Raw genomic sequence first — 17,124 nt, forward strand, 5'->3', positions numbered from 1 at the left:
TTCCTTGTTTTCATTATGGATTTACAACTTTGCAAAATGTTTACATCTTTGAATCACCTAGAATTAACTGTGATGGAAAGTAAGCTGTAGGAGTTCAACTCTCGTTTTCCAGCTGGCTACTCAGTTGTCACAATACTATTTATTAAATAATTCATCCTAGATAAATATAGAATCAATTTTTATGCACATCCATTTTTTATATATTGGCAACTAATAAGAAGTAAAACCAACACTGCAGAGCAGCATACAAGAGAAAGTATTTGAATTGAGATCTTTTATAAATTGCAATTTGAGAGACACAAATCGAGCAAGCAGCTAAATCATGTTCCATCCAGACAAGTCTGGGCAGGGACTTATAAAGGTTCCTGGCAAGTTTGTAAAAGTGGAAAATTTTAGCAGAGTCTATGATTGACAATGCCTGATTGACAGCTTAGATGTCTCTTGGTGATGAACGACCTAATTTGGCATGGCTGTCTTCTCAGGAGATTTGTGATCAGGCCCAGTGTAAACAATTCACATAAAATTCAGCTGCTTCTTTAGGATGTTTGTGATTTCGTCCAATTTGAACATATCAAATTTCATCTGAGTATATGAGTGATGGGGGTCCAACTCCTTATGCACTCGTGGCTCCTTTTTAGAGACCTGTGACATAATCATCTCCATTTTGGATTTCTTTTCAGATTTCTCCCTTTTGATTTAAATCTTTCCTCAGAAACCACCGAGATCAATTATTTCACTAAGCCCTTTGGTGCTGGAATAGATTTGTCCCAGGAAGTCATGTCCCATGGAGGAGGGAGTCATGGTGATGATAGTGGATGATCTGTGTCAAATGAATAGTTTAAATGTGAGCAACAAGGAGGAGTTGAGGATGTGGGCCCCCATTGTGGTGCACATATGTGGATAGGGTAGGATTCATGATTGTAGGCCTAATCTGTCAGTTCCATGTGTTGAGCCACCATAATTTTAGTTTCATTGACAGCAACAGTGTGGCATCAAGCTGACAGAGGAGAAAAGAAAGAACCAGCTAGGAAGGCAGTTACAGCAGGTGCTCAGCAGAATTCTTTCAAACAAAGGAACTACCTAAAAACTCAGGCTGCAGATACAGACGAGGGAACTACCACAGGCAGCTTGCCTAGAATATGCCCATAGCTGCACAGATAAGGAAGCAAGGCCCAACATAGAAGCACCTTTGTTCTTTGTGTAAGCAGCAGCCTTCCAGGAAATAGTTTCTTTTCCTTTTGTGGGCATGTAGATGGTGGGCTGTGGTAAGTACATTCCTTGCCTTTTTTGGGCATACTTTGGACTGTGAGCCAAAACTCTATGAATCATCACTCCAACACTAGGCTGGTTGTGAGCCAAGGCTCCAACTGGTCCTTTACACCATTGTGCCATTTTCTAAGTGGTGCCTTTTCTAAAGACAACCACCAGCCAGCCAGCACACTAGGGGTACAGGGTGGAGCTACCAAAAATTCTCAACTTATGCAGTTTCAGTTATGCAAATAAAATGCCCAGACCCATCTGGTTCCTCTGGGTTCCTCATAACAGCCTTTGTACTCAACTGTAAAATGGCAACCCTCTCAGGTCCCCTCTCTGAAGTGGAGAGCTTTCCTCTTTCACTTATTAAACTTGTGCTCTAAATGCACCCTTGGTGTCCACATTCCTTGTTCTTCTTGATCATGAGACAAAGAGCTCCAGGTAATACCTCAGACAACAAGACTACTTCAAACCATTTCACAAGAATATAGTTTAATGAAGATAAACATGACTAGGATCATAATCAAGAATAACAGGAGAAGTTGGAACCCAGATCTTAAAATATTTCCAATACCTGTAGGAAGTCAACAAAAAAGATCAGAAAATTCAAGATTAACCCAATTAAAAAGACTACCAGAAGGTATACCTTTTAAGGATCTGACTAATCTTGGAATCTTGGCGGTTTCCAGAACTACCTGAATTTTTTAAAATTATTATTTTATTTTTTGAGACAGGCTATCACTTTGTTACCCAGGCTGGAGTACAGTGGTGGGATCTCAGCTCACTGCAGCCTCAATATCCCAGGCTCAAGTGATCCTCCAACCTCAGCACCCCCTAGTAGCTGAGACTACAGGTGTGCACCACCACACTCAACTAATTTTTGTAGTTTTATTAGGGATGGAGTTTCGCCATGTTGCCCAGGCTGGTCTTGAACTCCTCCTGCCTGCCTTGGCCTTCCAAAGTGCTGGGATTAGAAGTGTGAGCCACAGCACCCAGCCTTGAATTTTTTATTTACCCAAGCAGAACAAGAGATGTTGGATATAGCAGACTCCTCCTTGAGCAGTGAGTAAATAATCTGAAGCTATTTTACTATCTAATCCTTCACATGCTAAGAATTCCAAGGAGTTTTGTTGGGTCTAATGTCTCTTCCTACAAAGAGAGAAAATTGTTATTGAACTTATGCAAATGACTATATTGCCATAAAAGAAGATTAATCACAAATGGTTTCCAAATTCTGAAGGAACCAGGTAGACAGAAATGCAAATGTTTCAATTCTGTTCACAAAAGCCTACTTTACCCAATTGATCTAAGCTATAAATAGCTTAAAAGAAGAATAAAAGTTTTCTTGACTCTGAAAAATAAAATATAAAGAAAGTGGAATGTTTCAGATAAAAAGAAGTCATAAAAAAGTTCAATTCTTTATCAGTTGAGTCCCATGTAATTAATTCTTGTTTTTCTTGATGTCGGATTAGGAATCTTCATGAACACTTTAATTTACTCATTAGAGCTCTGGAAGTTTTCACCAAGTCCAATGGTATGATCTCAAAAATTATCAAAAATCTGTATTCAAGAATACTTGTTATGTTTTTTTGTTTTTTTTTTTTTAATGAATTTCCTTGAAGAAGCAGCAAATTTGGCGCTGCATGCAGTGTTTTATGCCTGTAATCCTAGTACTTTGCAAGGTCAAGGTGGGAAGATCACTTGAGCCCAGGAGTTCCAGAGCGGCCTGAACAACATAGTGAGACCTAATTTCTAAAAAAAAAAAAAAAAAGTTAGCCAGCCATGGTGGCAGGTGCCTGTGATCCTAGTTACTTGGGAGGCTGTGGTAGGAGGATCACCTGAGCCCAGGAGATCAAGGCTGCAGTGAGCTATGATCACACCACTGCATTCCAGCCTGGATGGTGACAAAGTGAGACCCTGTCTCCAAAAAAAAAAAAGAAAAAAAAAAACAAATTTTGGACTGCAGCTGTTTATAAACCACCTTTGGAGGAGAATCAAGATCAAGGTAGGCTGGGCGCAGTGGCTCATGCCTGTAGTCCCAGCACTTTGGGAGGCCAAGGCAGGCAGATCACGAGGTCAAGAGTTTAAGACAAACCTGGCCAACATGGTGGAACCCCGTCTCTACTAAAAATACAAAAAATTAGTCAGGCATCTTGGCAAGCACCTATAGTCCCAGCTACTCAGGAGGCTGAGGCAGGAGAATGACATGAACCGGGGAGGCGGAGCTTGCAGTGAGCCGAGATTGTGCCACTGCACTCCAGCCTGGGCAACAGAGTGAGACTCGTTCTAAAAAAAAAAAAAAAATGAAGGTAAAATAACAAATGCTTGTGGATGACAAAAGAGAATAGTCATGGTTAATGATGGAACTGATAAGGAAGTGTGGTTATTTCTGTGGTGTACAACAATTTAACTTAATAATCAGAATTATGACTGATAACATATACCAAGATACATCAGATCTTTTTAGAAATTTTATACAATTTTGAAACACATATTAAAAATGCATTTATACAAATACAACTTCAAGAAGGTAAAATGTTATTTCTTATTTGACAATGTAATACCTCCTGTATAATTTAAGCATAAGTTTATATTTAGGCTATATATTTATACATATATAATACATATACTTTTTTTTTTTTGAGAGAGAGGGTCTCACTCTATCTCCCAGGCTGGAGTGCAGTGGTGCAATCATAGTTCACTACAGCCTCAAACTCTGGGGCTCAAGGAATCCTCCTGCCTCAGCCTCCAGGTAGCTGGGATTACAGGTGCATGCTGCCATGCTGGCTAATAAAAAATATATATATTTATAGAGACTTGGTCTCACTACATTGCCCATGCTGGTTTTGAACTCCTGGTTTCAAGCAATCCTCCTACCTTGGTCTCCCAAAATGGGGCCCATCTCACCCAGCCTGAATTCCTCTCCTCCTAAACTCCAGCTGACTATATGTGCTCCACCTCTCTGCTTCTTTTCTTGTTGACATTAATTTTGCCAAAGATAATGTAAAATTTCTTTGGCCTTTTGGGAACAAGATCTCAAACTGACTCCTCTAAGACTTGTTCTTCCATTAATGTTCCTCCTTCCTCTTGCCACCTTTGCTACCACATGAGGGCAACTAACAAAGACTTCTCTTTGTTTTTGATTATTTTTGTTTAATATTATTGAATTTTTATTAATTGTAGAAAGGGGGTCTCACTGTGTTGCCTAGGCTGGTCTTGAACTCCTGGCCTCAAGTGATGCTCTCACCTCAGCCTCCCAAAGTGCTGGGATTACAGGCATGAGCCACTGAGCCCAGCTGGTAATGAAGACTTATAACAGTCCCGGAACTCCTTGAGGACCCCTTGAAGGCCACAGACTCATTTTCTGGGGGTGGGAGGACCACGGTTTTCCTCTTAGAGTCCCAAGAGTTGTGGGTAGATAGGTTCCTCTCAGGTCTAACTCTCTACTCTTTTTCATATTTAACCTTGATCCTTTTGGCTTTTAGATACATACATGTGAGTTGGGCATAGTGGCACATGCCTGTAATCCCAGCTACTCAGGAGGCTGAGGGAGGAAGATCATTTGAGCTCAGGAATTTAAGGCCACCCTGGGCAACATAGCGAGACCATGTCCCAAACAAAGAAACGAAACCAAATGGACACATACATGTGTATGATATATGTTGTATCTACATGTATTTATATGTCTTTACATATGTTTATGTATTGTCTACATGGTACCAAATTAACTTAAAAATAAATGAGTGCTCATAAATACGTTGAAATATTTTTTAAGTTTTTGTGACTTTAGTAAATCTTTTGGTAGACAAGGCTAGTTTAATATTGTTGATTTAATAAAAAAAACTATGTCTCCTGAGTTGTCAGCAAAATATGCTTGTATTTAACTTTAAGTTTCTTACTTTTATGATATTTACCTAACATACAGTAATAAAAAATGGTTACCCTTAGAATTTTGCTAAGCTAAATTAAATTATGGATACTTGTTGCCTATCTAGGTCATTTCCAAATAAGATATAATGCTAAGACATTAATTACTAAATTTGAGTTTAAGCTTATATACTTTTGGCTCTGTTTGTTTGTTTGTTCGTTTATTTGAGACAGAGTCTCACTCTGTCACTCAGGCTGGAGTGCAGTGGCATGATCTCGGCTCACTGCAACCTCTGCCTCCTAAGTTCAAGGGATTCTCATGCTCTAAAAAGTCAAAAGTCAAAAGTCGATTTTTGACTGTAGAGCTCTTAAAAAGATCTTTTGACCAGGTTTTAGATGGACAAACAACAAACATTCCTGTTTCTTGGCTTCCTTTCTGAAATTTGCACTAAGAACAAGGTTTTTGTTTTTGTTGTTTTTTGTTTGTTTGTTTGTTTTTGCAGGGGTGGGGTATATTTGCCTATTAGAGGTCTAGAATAATCACTATTTTATTTATTTATTTGTTTTTCCTAAGACAACTCTGTCACCCAGGCTGAAATGCAGTGGCTCAATCTCAGATCACTGCAACCTATGCCTCCCAGGCTCAAGTGTCTCAGCCTCCTAAATAGCTGGGACTACAGGCACATGCCACCATTCCTGGGTAATTTTTGTATTTTTAGTAGAGACAGGATTTCACTATGTTGGCCAGGCTGGTCTCAAACTCCTGGCCTCAAGTGATCCACTTGCCTCGGCCTCCCAAAGTGCTGGGGTTACAGGCGTGAGCCACCATGCCCAGCACTAGAATAATCACTACTTAAAGCTGTTGTCTTTGAAATGTTTTAATAAACTTTCTTGTTGAGGGGATGTGGTTCCATTTAGCTCAGGAGAGAAGGCTGAACAAACAAAGGAACAAAGATATACCTGAACAAATGAGAAAACCAACACAAATAAACACACATGAGACCAAAACCAAGAAGCCCTTTTAAACCAAGCCCTTCATTAAAACTTGGCTTTAACCAAGTTTCCCAAAGACGGAGCAAAAGTTAGCAGCCCTTATAAGATCCAGACCCCTCCCAAGGACAGCTTAGAGAACGCTTCCCTAGCAACATCTGGGGTGCAGCCCCACATTTGTTCACCATATTCTCTATGGCCTCAGCTTTTCAGCCGAGTGTCTGCCAGACCTTCCACAAAGGCAAACCTTCCCGTGTGTGCCCAGCAGACAGATGATGAGAAGAGACAGTCACTAAAAGAGGAAAGCAAAAGCTGCCCTTGGGGGTGGAAAGAATTACAAATGGGCACCTGAAAACCTCAAGAGTCACACCAAAAATTCAAAACAAGTAACCAAACCAATTCTTATAAATATTTCTCTCCTGAGCTAAAGATATTCCCTGAGGAAAGGAATTTTTTGGTTGGTCCAGAGAACTTTAGCTCTGTTTCAAATCCAATCTCAGCTGGAATGCTGCTTAACTAATTCCCTAAATGCTAACATTTCAAAAACATGGTAAGGTTTACATCTCCAAAGGACTGAGAAAGGCCTGGAAAATGCTGGAGTGACTTTTGTAAATCCTGCAGCAAAGTTGAGCAGGCAATTTGAACATTTAAAGAATTTTCTGCAGATGTTAAAGGAGAACTCTCCAGAAAAAAAAGTTTTAGCCTTAACAGTCCAAATTTCCAAAGGTTGGCCAGGTGCATTGGTTTATGCCTATAGTCCTAGCACTTTGGGAGGCCAAGGCTGGAGGATCACTTGAGTCCAGGAGTCTGAGACCAGTATGGGGAATATAGTGAGAATGCCATCTCTGCAAAATTTAAAAAAAAAAAAAAATTAGCCACGCATGGTGGCACATGCCTGTATAAGTCTCAGCTACTTGGGAGGCTGAGGTGGGAGAATCACTTGAGTCTGGGATGTCGAGACTACAGTGAGCTGTAATTGTGCCACTGCAATCTCTGCAGTTTGTCTCAAACAAAACAAAACAAAACAAAACAAAACAAAACAAAACAAAATAAATTTTCAAAGGTATAACTGGGACTCAAAACCTGTAAGCCTTTTTATGGTGTATAACCAGATGCATAAATTATGCCTGAAGAGGGTGCAAGTATGCAGTTCCCCTCAAGATCTGAAGTTTCTTCCAAAGGTAGCCTAAGAAAGTAAAGACCCTCATTATTATCAAGGCAATGAAGGGTGAGACAATTAAGACGAATTTCCCTGAGAGGTGGCACATTTGAAAAAACAGACATTTTCAGACCCCCGGCTGACTCACAGCTGGTCATCTGACATAAGCCCCACAATGTATGCTCTCTGAGGTGGTAGAGACTGGAGAATAAATTTGCTGGTGACAAAGCCAAGCTTCTGAAGAAATTAAACAGGATGAAAGGAGAATTTTATGATTTTTCCTTCTTATGACAAGCCCTACAAAGAGACAGCAACAAGGGAAATAAAGACCATCTTTGGAAATTAAAGAGCAATAACCAATAGTACCTGAAGCAGATTCACAAGAGTCACAATTCAAAAAATTAATTGTTTTTTCTTTATTTGTAATTTTTTTTTTCTGCCAATCTGAACCTGGAAAAGAAGAAACAGGGAATTTTTTTTTACCTTCTCTCTTGACCAGGTACCACAGATAGAAGTCTGGGAGAAGCTGGTTGGGTGCAGTGGCTCATGCCTATAATCCCAGTACTTTGGGAGGCCAAGGCAGGTGAATCACGAGGTCAGGAGCTCGAGACCAGCCTGGCCAACATGGTGAAACCCCATCTCTAATAAAAATACAAAAATTAGCTGGGTGTGGTGGCAGACACCTGTAATTCCAGCTACTCAGGGAGCTGAGGCAGGAGAATTGCTGTAACCTGGGAGGCAGAGGTTGCAGTGAGCCGAGATCACGCCATTGCACTACAGCCTGGGCAGCAGAGCGAGACTCCATCTCAAAGACAAACAAATAAACAAAAAAACAAAACAACAACAACAACAACAACAAAACAGAAGTCTGGGAGAAGCTGACTTTAGTAAGAAATCCTACCTATTTCTATTGGCTTCTGCAAATTCTCCCAGGATTCCACTCATAGGTCTTGGAGTGAGTGGAGTGTCTCTACTGGTCCCAAATGAGTTGCCAAATTGTAGAGGAGAAAATATAATTTTTTTCTTTGCCTCATAGGTTCTTATTTGAGACACTCTCCAAAACAATGAAGCCATCCTTGTAATCAAAGCTGGCAACAGAAAACACCTGAAAAAAGGCCTGAATCTCAACCATGTCAGGAGGTTTAGAACACAAGAGACTTACCCAGTGAATTCCAGGGCTGTCAAGATCAATAGATTGCAAAAGGGTCCTGCGGGTACCTTTGCTTGGTCCATGGTGGCACCAGAGATCAAGAGGGAACTTCTCTGTATCCCACTTCTGACACCATGTAATATAAACTAATAAGAAAACCAATGCTGTGGATCAGCAAACAAAAGAGAAGATATTTTAGCCCAGCATGATGGCTCACGCCTGTAATTTCAATACTTTGGGAGGCTTAGGTGGGAGGATCACTTGAGCCCAGGAGTTAGAGACCAGCCTGAGCAACATAGTAAGACATTGTCTCTACAAAAAATAAAATTAGCCAGTCACGGTGGCACATGCCTGTAGTCCCAGCTTGGGAGGCTGATGTGGGAGGATCACTTGAGCCTGGGAGGTGGAAGTTGCAATGAGCCAAGATTGTGCACTGTACTCCAGCCTTGGTGACAGTGCAAGAGACACTGTCTCAAAAGGAAAAAAAAAAAGAAGGTATTTTAATTAGGATCTTTCATGACTTGCGATTTAGGAGACACAAATCTGTTCCATTCAGACAAGACTGGGCAGGGGCTTATAAAGGTTTCTTGCAAGTTTACACAAGTGGAAAATTTTAGCACAATCCATGATTGACAATGGTTGATTGACAGCTTATATGTCTCTGGGCAATGATCAGCTTAATTCAGCACAGCTGTCTCCTCAGGAGGTTGGTGATTAGACCTGGTGTAAATAGTTCAAATCAAATGCAGCTGCTTCTTAAAGACGTTGTAAATTTGGCTCAGTTCAAAGAGGTCAAATTCCTTCTGGGTACGTATGTGACTGGGGTTCAACTCCTTATGCCCTCTTGGCTCCTTTTTAGAGACCTCTGACATAATAATCTCCATTTTGGATGTCTTTTCACTCTATCAATCATCTATCTGTCTGTCTATCTATCTATCTATCTATCTATCTATCATTTATCTATAGTATATGTGTGTATGCATAAATGCTGTTAAGAATTCCTTTGTATTTCACAGAATGCGTAGATTAATTGCAAGATATTTTCCTGTTTTTAATTTTTAATTTTATGTTGAGTCCTCTGATCCAGAGACTGTCTCTCCATTTATTTATCCAGGTGTTCTTTCATATCCTTTTTTTTTTTTTGAGACAGGGTCTTGCTCTGTCACCCAGGCTACAGTGCAGTGGCATAATTTTGGCTTACTGCAACCTCTGCCTCCTGGGCTCAAGTGATCCTCTCACCTCAGCCTCCCAAGTAGCTGGGACTACAGGCATGCACCATCACACCCAGATAGTTTTTCTTTTTTTCTTTCTTTCTTTCTTTTTTTTTTTTTTTTTGAGACAGAGTCTTACTCTGTAGCCCAGGCTGGAGTGCAGTGGCTCAATCTCAGCTCACTGCAACCTCTGCCTCCCTGGTTTCGGTTCAAGCAGTTTTCCTGCCTCAGCCTCCTGAGTAGCTCAGACTACAGGCATATGCCACCATGCCCAGCTAATTTTTTTTTTTTTTTTGAGACAGAGTCTCGCTCTGTTACCAGGCTAGGGTGCAGTGGTGCAATTTCAGCTCACTATAACCTCTGCCTCCCAGGATTCAAGTGATTCTCCTGCCTCAGTCTGCTGAGTAGCTGGGATTACAGGCACACACCACCATGCCCAGCTCATTTTTGTATTTTTAGTAGAGACAGGGTTTCACCACGCTGACCAGGATGGTCTTGAACTCCTGACCTCGTGATTTGCCCACCTCAGCCTCCCAAAGTGCTGGGATTACAGACATGAGCCATTGAACCTGGTTGTTTATATCTTTTTATACAATCATACAGTTTGATGCAGTCTTTATAGTCAGGTAGCCTAGTTTCTCCTGCTGTTGTAAAGAAAATTTTTCCATTGTATTTCCTGATGTATTCTTTTGTTCCATATATTTAGTTGTGATAAGTATATATAACATAAAACTTTGCCATTTTAGGCGGGCATGGTGGCTCATGCCTGTAATCCCAACACTTTGAGAGGCTGAGGCAGGCGGATCACAAGATCAAGAGTTCAAGACCAGCCTGGCCAATATGGTGAAACCCCATCTCTACTAAAAAAATACAAAAATTAGCCGGGCATTGTAGTGTGTGTCTGTAATCCCAGCTACTCAGCAGGTTGAGGCAGAAGAATTGCTTGAACCCAGGAGGCGGAGGTTACAGTGAGCCAAGATTGCACCAGCACTCCAGCCTAGGTGATAGAGCAAGACTCCATCTCAAAAAAAAAAAAAAAAAAAAAAAAGTTGCCACTTTTTAATACTTAAGTTGCTAAGTATTGTTAAAATGGCAAATTTTTCTGTTATATATTTATCACAACTAAATATATAGGACAAAAGAATAAATTCACTATTTCCAATCCACTTAATATAACAATTCAGCATTAAGTACTGTGATTTCTCTGAATTGTATTATTTGGTCTTCATCTTGTTTCCTGACACACAACTTCTAAAATCCTTAGAATCTTCATTAAAAAAAACTATTTATTTATTTTAAAAAATAAAGACAGTGTCTCCCTATGTTGCCCAGGCTGGTCTCGAACTCCTGGGCTCAAGGGTCTTGAACTCCTGGGCTAAGATTACGGGTGTGACCCACCACACCTGGCCTTCTTAGAATCTTCAAAGTGATGTGTCTTTTTGTATGCTAATGAGTTGACTTAAGTTTGGCAGCCTCTAGGTAACTTCAGTGGGGTCTGGTTACCTGAAAAACTAAGGTCAGAATAAGAATTGGGACTTTCAGCCCCACCCCTCAACCTCCAGGGAGCAGAGAAGGGCTGAAGGTTAAGTTGATCACCAAATGCCAATGATTTACTCAATCATGCCTAAGTACTGAAACTTACATAACGAGAGAGGACAGGGTTCTGCGAGCCTTGGAATAGCTGAATATGCAGAGGTTCCTGGAGTGTGGTGCACCTAGAGAGGGCAAGGAAGCTCTCCATCCCTTGCCCCATGCCTCGCCCTATGCATTGCTTCATCGGTATCCTTTGTAATATCCTTTATAATAAATTGGTAAATATGTTTTCCTGAGTTCTGTGAGCTGCTTCAGCAAATTAATCCAACTCAAAGACGGGCAACATAGTGAGACTCCTGTCTCTACAAAAACTTTTTGAAAAAATTAGCTGGGCATGGTCGTGCACAACTGCAGTCCCAGCTACTTTGGGAGGCTGAGATGGCAGGACTGACTGAGGCCAGGAGTTCAAGGCTGCAGTGAGCTGTGATCACACCACTGTACTGTAGCCTGGGCAACAGAGTAGGAATCTCTCTCTCTCTCTTTTTTTTTTTTTTTTTTTTGAGACGGAGTCTCTCTCTGTTGCCCAGGCTGGAGTGCAGTGGCACCAACTCAGCTCACTGCAAGCTCCACCTCCCGGGTTCATGCCATTCTCCTGCCTCAGCCTCCCAAGTAGCTGGGACTACAGGTGCCCGCCACCATGCCAGGCTAATTTTTTTGTATTTTTTTAGTAGAGACGGGGCTTCACTGTGTTAGCTAGGATGGTCTCGATGGGGTTGAACTAGGTGGCCTCTCAATATCTTTGCATCCCCAAACAGCAGCATTATACATTTAGCCCTTAACTAGAAGCCCTCAAGGAAACCCAGACTCTGTGCCTCCTCTTTCATACCTGTCAGGCCACTGATTATGACTTTTCATTTCTAGGCTACTTGCCTTTTCCTTTTTTCTTCTTTTTGTCTTCTTTCCTCCCTTCTCTCCCTGTTTTCTTCCTTCCTCCCCTTTCTTTCATTACCATGAAAAAATTTATCTCATATAATGAGAAGTCCAGATGAAAACACTGCTGCCTTTTAATAGGCTTGGTGCAAAAGTAACTGTGGTTTTTGACATTACTAGTAATGACAATGGCTGTGTGCAGTGGCTCACGCCTATAACCTCAGCACTTTGGGAAGCCAAGGCGGGTGAATCACCTGAGGTCAAGAGTTTGAGACCAGCCTGGCCAACATGGCAAAACCCTGTCTCTACTAAAAAATACAAAAATTAGTGAGGCGTGGTGGTGGGCACCTGTAATCCCAGCTACTCAGGAGGCTGACGCAGGAGAATCATTTGAACCCAGAAGGCAGAGGTTACAGTGAGCGGAGATTGTGCTGTTGCACTCAGGCTGGGCATTAAGAGTGAAACTCTGCCTCAAAAAAAAAAAAAAAAGTTAATGGCAATAACTTAATATGGAATGTATACTTTTTTTTGAAAATCTTTTGGGGAAAGGAAAACACATTGTGATTTTGATTACCCTGAGGATGTGCTAGTATGGCCTGGGGATTTATGTACCTTTAGGGACCACGCTAGAGTAAGCATGCTAATTATAGTGGCTTTTGTCCACTAACTTCAGAAGTAGCCATTAAATAAAGCTGCAACCTAAGTCCTCAGTTTCCTAATCCTCCCTAGGGATTTATTAAGTTTACTTGTTCTGGGATGTTTTTATATGACCAATCTTTATATTTCAACCATCTTGCCTCAGTTACCTCTTCTTGAGTCTTTTCCCACATCCAACTTGTCCTTGGTTTACATCAACCCTTCCAAACTCATACCCTACTAGCTGATCTATTTTTTTTCCCAGTCTTACTTATTACCATTCCAATTCAGGCCTTACACTGCAGCCTCACATACTTCACATACACCATAATATATTATGCTGTAGGCAGTAAAAATTATTTAAACCCTGGCTTCATGGAGTTTGGAATCTTTGGGGAAGCAAGATACATAGACATAAAATTATTATGAATTAATATAGTCTATGGTTGCTTTGAAAATAGTGATATAGAGTGTAAGTCCCTCATCATATGCCATGAATAATGAAAGATTTTAAACAAAAAAAAATTGAAAGTATAAAGATGGTGGCTGGGAGTGGTGCCTCACGCCTGTAATCCCAGCACTTTGGGAGGCCAAGGTAGGTGGATCACCTGAAGTCAGGAGTTTGAGACTAGCCTGACCAACATGGAGAAACTCTGTCTCTACTAAAAATACAAAAAATTAGCCAGGCGTAGTGGTGTATGCCTGTAATCCCAGCTACTTGGGAGGCTAAGGTAGGAGAATCACTTGAACCCGGGAGGTGGAGGTTGTGGTGAGCCAAGATGGCACTATTGCACTCCAGCCTGGGCGACCAGAGTGAAACTCCAACTCAAAAAAAAAAAGATGGTAAGGAGATTTGACAAACTATAGATTTTTACATTTAAAGAATCCTCAAATTAAAAGGTAAATAGAGAACAAAAATTTAAACAAGATGACAAACAGTTAATATCCTTAAGATAGAGAGCTAAATATTAAAAAGTCTTTATGTTCTTAGGAAAAGTTCTACAGCAATGGTAACAAGTAAGTAGCAGAACTGGCTTAACTCACTGAAATCAATGGCAGCTTGCTTTGGTGAAAATGTCTTCAAAAACCATCTAATCAGAGACAGCTGAATGCCTGAAAGGCAGCTAGTCAGCAATAGTCTTGCCAGGACAAGCTACTCTCATCTCTGTAACTAACACAAGCCATAGTTCTAAGACCCACTATTGCCTCTATAATCAATACAACTGTAAAGGTTTAAGGAAGAAGAAAGAAACACAAAAAGTGGCTCAACAGTCACATTCAAGTTTATTTTGGAGAATAAACCTGAGAGGGGATTCTGGCTGGTTTAGGTCAGGAGCCTTCTCTCTTATAGACTAAGGGTCTTTAAGGGTTTAGGAAAGGAAAGCTTATCACAGGTTTGGAGTGTTTCTGGGTGGAGGAGAATTTTATTGTGAGGTTGGGATGTTTCTGGTCAGAGGAGGGATTATCTCAGGGTTGGCATGTTGCTAGTTGGAGGTGGGTTTATCTTGGGGTTGGAATGTTTCTGGTTGGAGATGTCATTTGTGGTTTATGGTCATGCTGACATTGGCCATTAGGGTGATGTTTTTGGGGCTGGATTTAGGCATTTTTCAATCAAGGGGAACTTAAAATGGCGGTGTTTGTCCAAGATGGTGATGCTCTCGCTCTGTCAATCTAGATCCTATAGTTATAAAAGGACAAGGGGCAGTGTGTTCTTTCTGCCTACGTCTTGCTAAGGGGAGGAGTGCAGAAAGTTCTTTCATCTCAGATTGACTGTAGGAATAATGCCATCTGTAGATGTTTTAGGGTAGTTGTCTGTGAAATGGCCATGATCTTGTCAGTTAAAAATCTTTGAAAAAGGTTAATTAGGCAGGGTAAAAACATTAGTCCTAGGCACATCATTAGGAGAGGGCCCAGAAATGGGATGACTCATGTTGTGATTTTGTTCCCAAACCAACAATCTATTTGGCTATTTTGGTATTCCCTTAGTCTTTTAGCCCTTTCTGTAAGTTTTTCATGAGCATCTCTTACTAGGCCTGATTGGTTGAGGTAGAAGCAACATTCCTCACCCAAATGGCAGAGGCCATTTAAGATCTCCTTTTTCAGCCATAAAATCTAGTTCCCATCTATTTTGGAGGATTACTCCAGCCAAGCAGTCTAGTTGGTCTTGGACTCTTATAAAGCTTCGGCCTATATCTTCTAAAGAACCCTGTAGTTCTGTTGAAAGAGCTTTAAAGTGTGTTAAGGAGGTGGCCAATCTGCCTGCTCCCAATCTAAGTCTGGAGGTTATACCCAAGGGATATATATATCTGGAGGTTATATATCAAGGGAATTACATGGATTGCCCTCCTCTTCCTAACATATTGGGCAGATGGAATGGGCAAAGGTTGACTAGGAGGAACTAGTACAATGCAGGGAGAAAGATAAACTAGAGTACATGTTCCGGTACAGTTGGTGGGGAGACAAAGATATGTATTGGTTCCATATAAGAATAATAAGCCTTGGCTGGGTGTGGTGGCTCACACCTGTAATCCCAGCACTTTGGGAGGCTGAGGCAGGCAGATCACGAGGTCAAGAGATCAAGACCATCCTGGCCAACATGGTGGAACTCTGTCTCTACCAAAAATACAAAACAAAACAAAACAAAACAAAAAACCTGGGTGTGGTGGCATACGCCTGTAGTCCCAGCTATTTGGGAGGCTGAGGAAGGAGAATCGCTTGAACCTGGGAGGTGGAGGTTGCCACTGCACTCCAGCCTGGGCAACAGAGTGAGACTCCATCTCAAAATAATAATAATAATAATAATAATAATAAGCCTTTGTTGTAAATATAGGCAGAGATATGGAAAGAAAACAAGTGAATTAAAGATGAAGTGTTTTTTCTTTCTTGTGGTTCATTATTCCAGGTGGACAAGGAGGAGGCCAGAGAGACATCCACTATAGTAGAGATATAGGATGAGTTATTCTTTATACATTTAATATAATCAGATGTTGCACCATTGATATTGAGCCTTGGATAAAGGTGGGCACTAGGGACAGCACAAATTAGGCCAGAGGCATTGGTTGAGGGAGAAGCTGTAAAGTGAGCCAGTTGTGGAAATGCTCCATTTGCGTTAGGTGATATGTGATAGTCAACTTGGTTACTGTGATGGTCAGAGGGGTGTTTAACAATGATAGTGCATTGGTTAGGTGTTAAGGACCCTACAGGGAAATTTCCTTCAGAGGCTGAAAAGCAAAGTGAGGCTTGTTGTAAAAGGGCGCTTTGTGTTTAGTTATGGGCCTTCAATGGGAGGGCCTTGGGGCTTGAGGCATTGTAGGGAATTGTAATAGCTTTGAAATGATTTGTTGGCTTGATTGGCCCTGAGAGTGGGATAATCACCTACCAGGGTGTCAGCTCTTTCAAAAAAGGAAGCTCCTTTTTGGAGTTTATAGATTATGGTTATGTTTTCTGTTAAAAGGTCATGAAAGGGTGTAGGAAGGGCCATATAGGCTGAGGAAGACAGTGATAAGCACATCCAGGATTCTGGAGCAAAGGAAGAGTTAGCTTGCTGCAAGAAGGATTATGTAAGGTTTATAGAGCGTTCCTGTTTGAGAGCAGTGAGGAGTGGTTGTATTGGTGAGGTTGATGTGATTACAGAATTTATATTGAAAGAAACAAGCAAAAGGAGGAAAAAGTTATTTGAGTAGGAGTAAAGTCCTGGAAAGTTCCTTGAAGCCATAAGTCCCATAGAATAGTAAGGAGATGATCAGGATGGATAATGGGAGTTTCGTAATGGTACCAGTAAAAGTCTGTAACAAGGTTGGTTGGGAAGCGATGAAAGTTTGAGAGAGAGAAAGAGACATAGCAGCTTATTTAAATTTCTCTTCCATTTCCTCCAGGATTTGGTGAGGCAAAGGGAAGTGGGTTCTGTGGAGACATAAGAGAAAGCTGAAGGGGTTTTAGATTTGGTTGTTTTGGTATGTAGTGAAGAGAAGTCTGTTTTCTTGAGAGAGGTATAATGAAACTAGCTGAGGAGTCCCTGGAGTTTTGCTCCTGTGGTGTTGCAGGGATCAAGGGACAGGAGAGACCAATGGGTGGGACAGGAGGATTTATTAGGTGTGTACCAGCCCAGAGGATTAATATGTAAAGGCCGAGCCCTGAACAAAGACAGGGCTTGACTTTTATACATGTATCCAAAAGGGAGTTGGCTATACCTGCATCCAAAAAGGGGTTGGCCAGTTTGATGGCGCAAAACCTGTAGGGTGGGCAAGCAAGTTTACAGAAGCAGAACGATGGCAGTTTGTGAAACAGTGACAGGTTGTGCAACTTAAACATATCTTGTGACCTTGCACAGAAGGAAAAACAGGAACTTACAAAACTTTGCAAAATAATTATGAGAATGGCAAGGGGGAAAGGGG

Source organism: Macaca nemestrina, chromosome 10 (assembly GCF_043159975.1).
Source record: "Macaca nemestrina isolate mMacNem1 chromosome 10, mMacNem.hap1, whole genome shotgun sequence".
Taxonomy (NCBI): domain Eukaryota; kingdom Metazoa; phylum Chordata; class Mammalia; order Primates; family Cercopithecidae; genus Macaca; species Macaca nemestrina.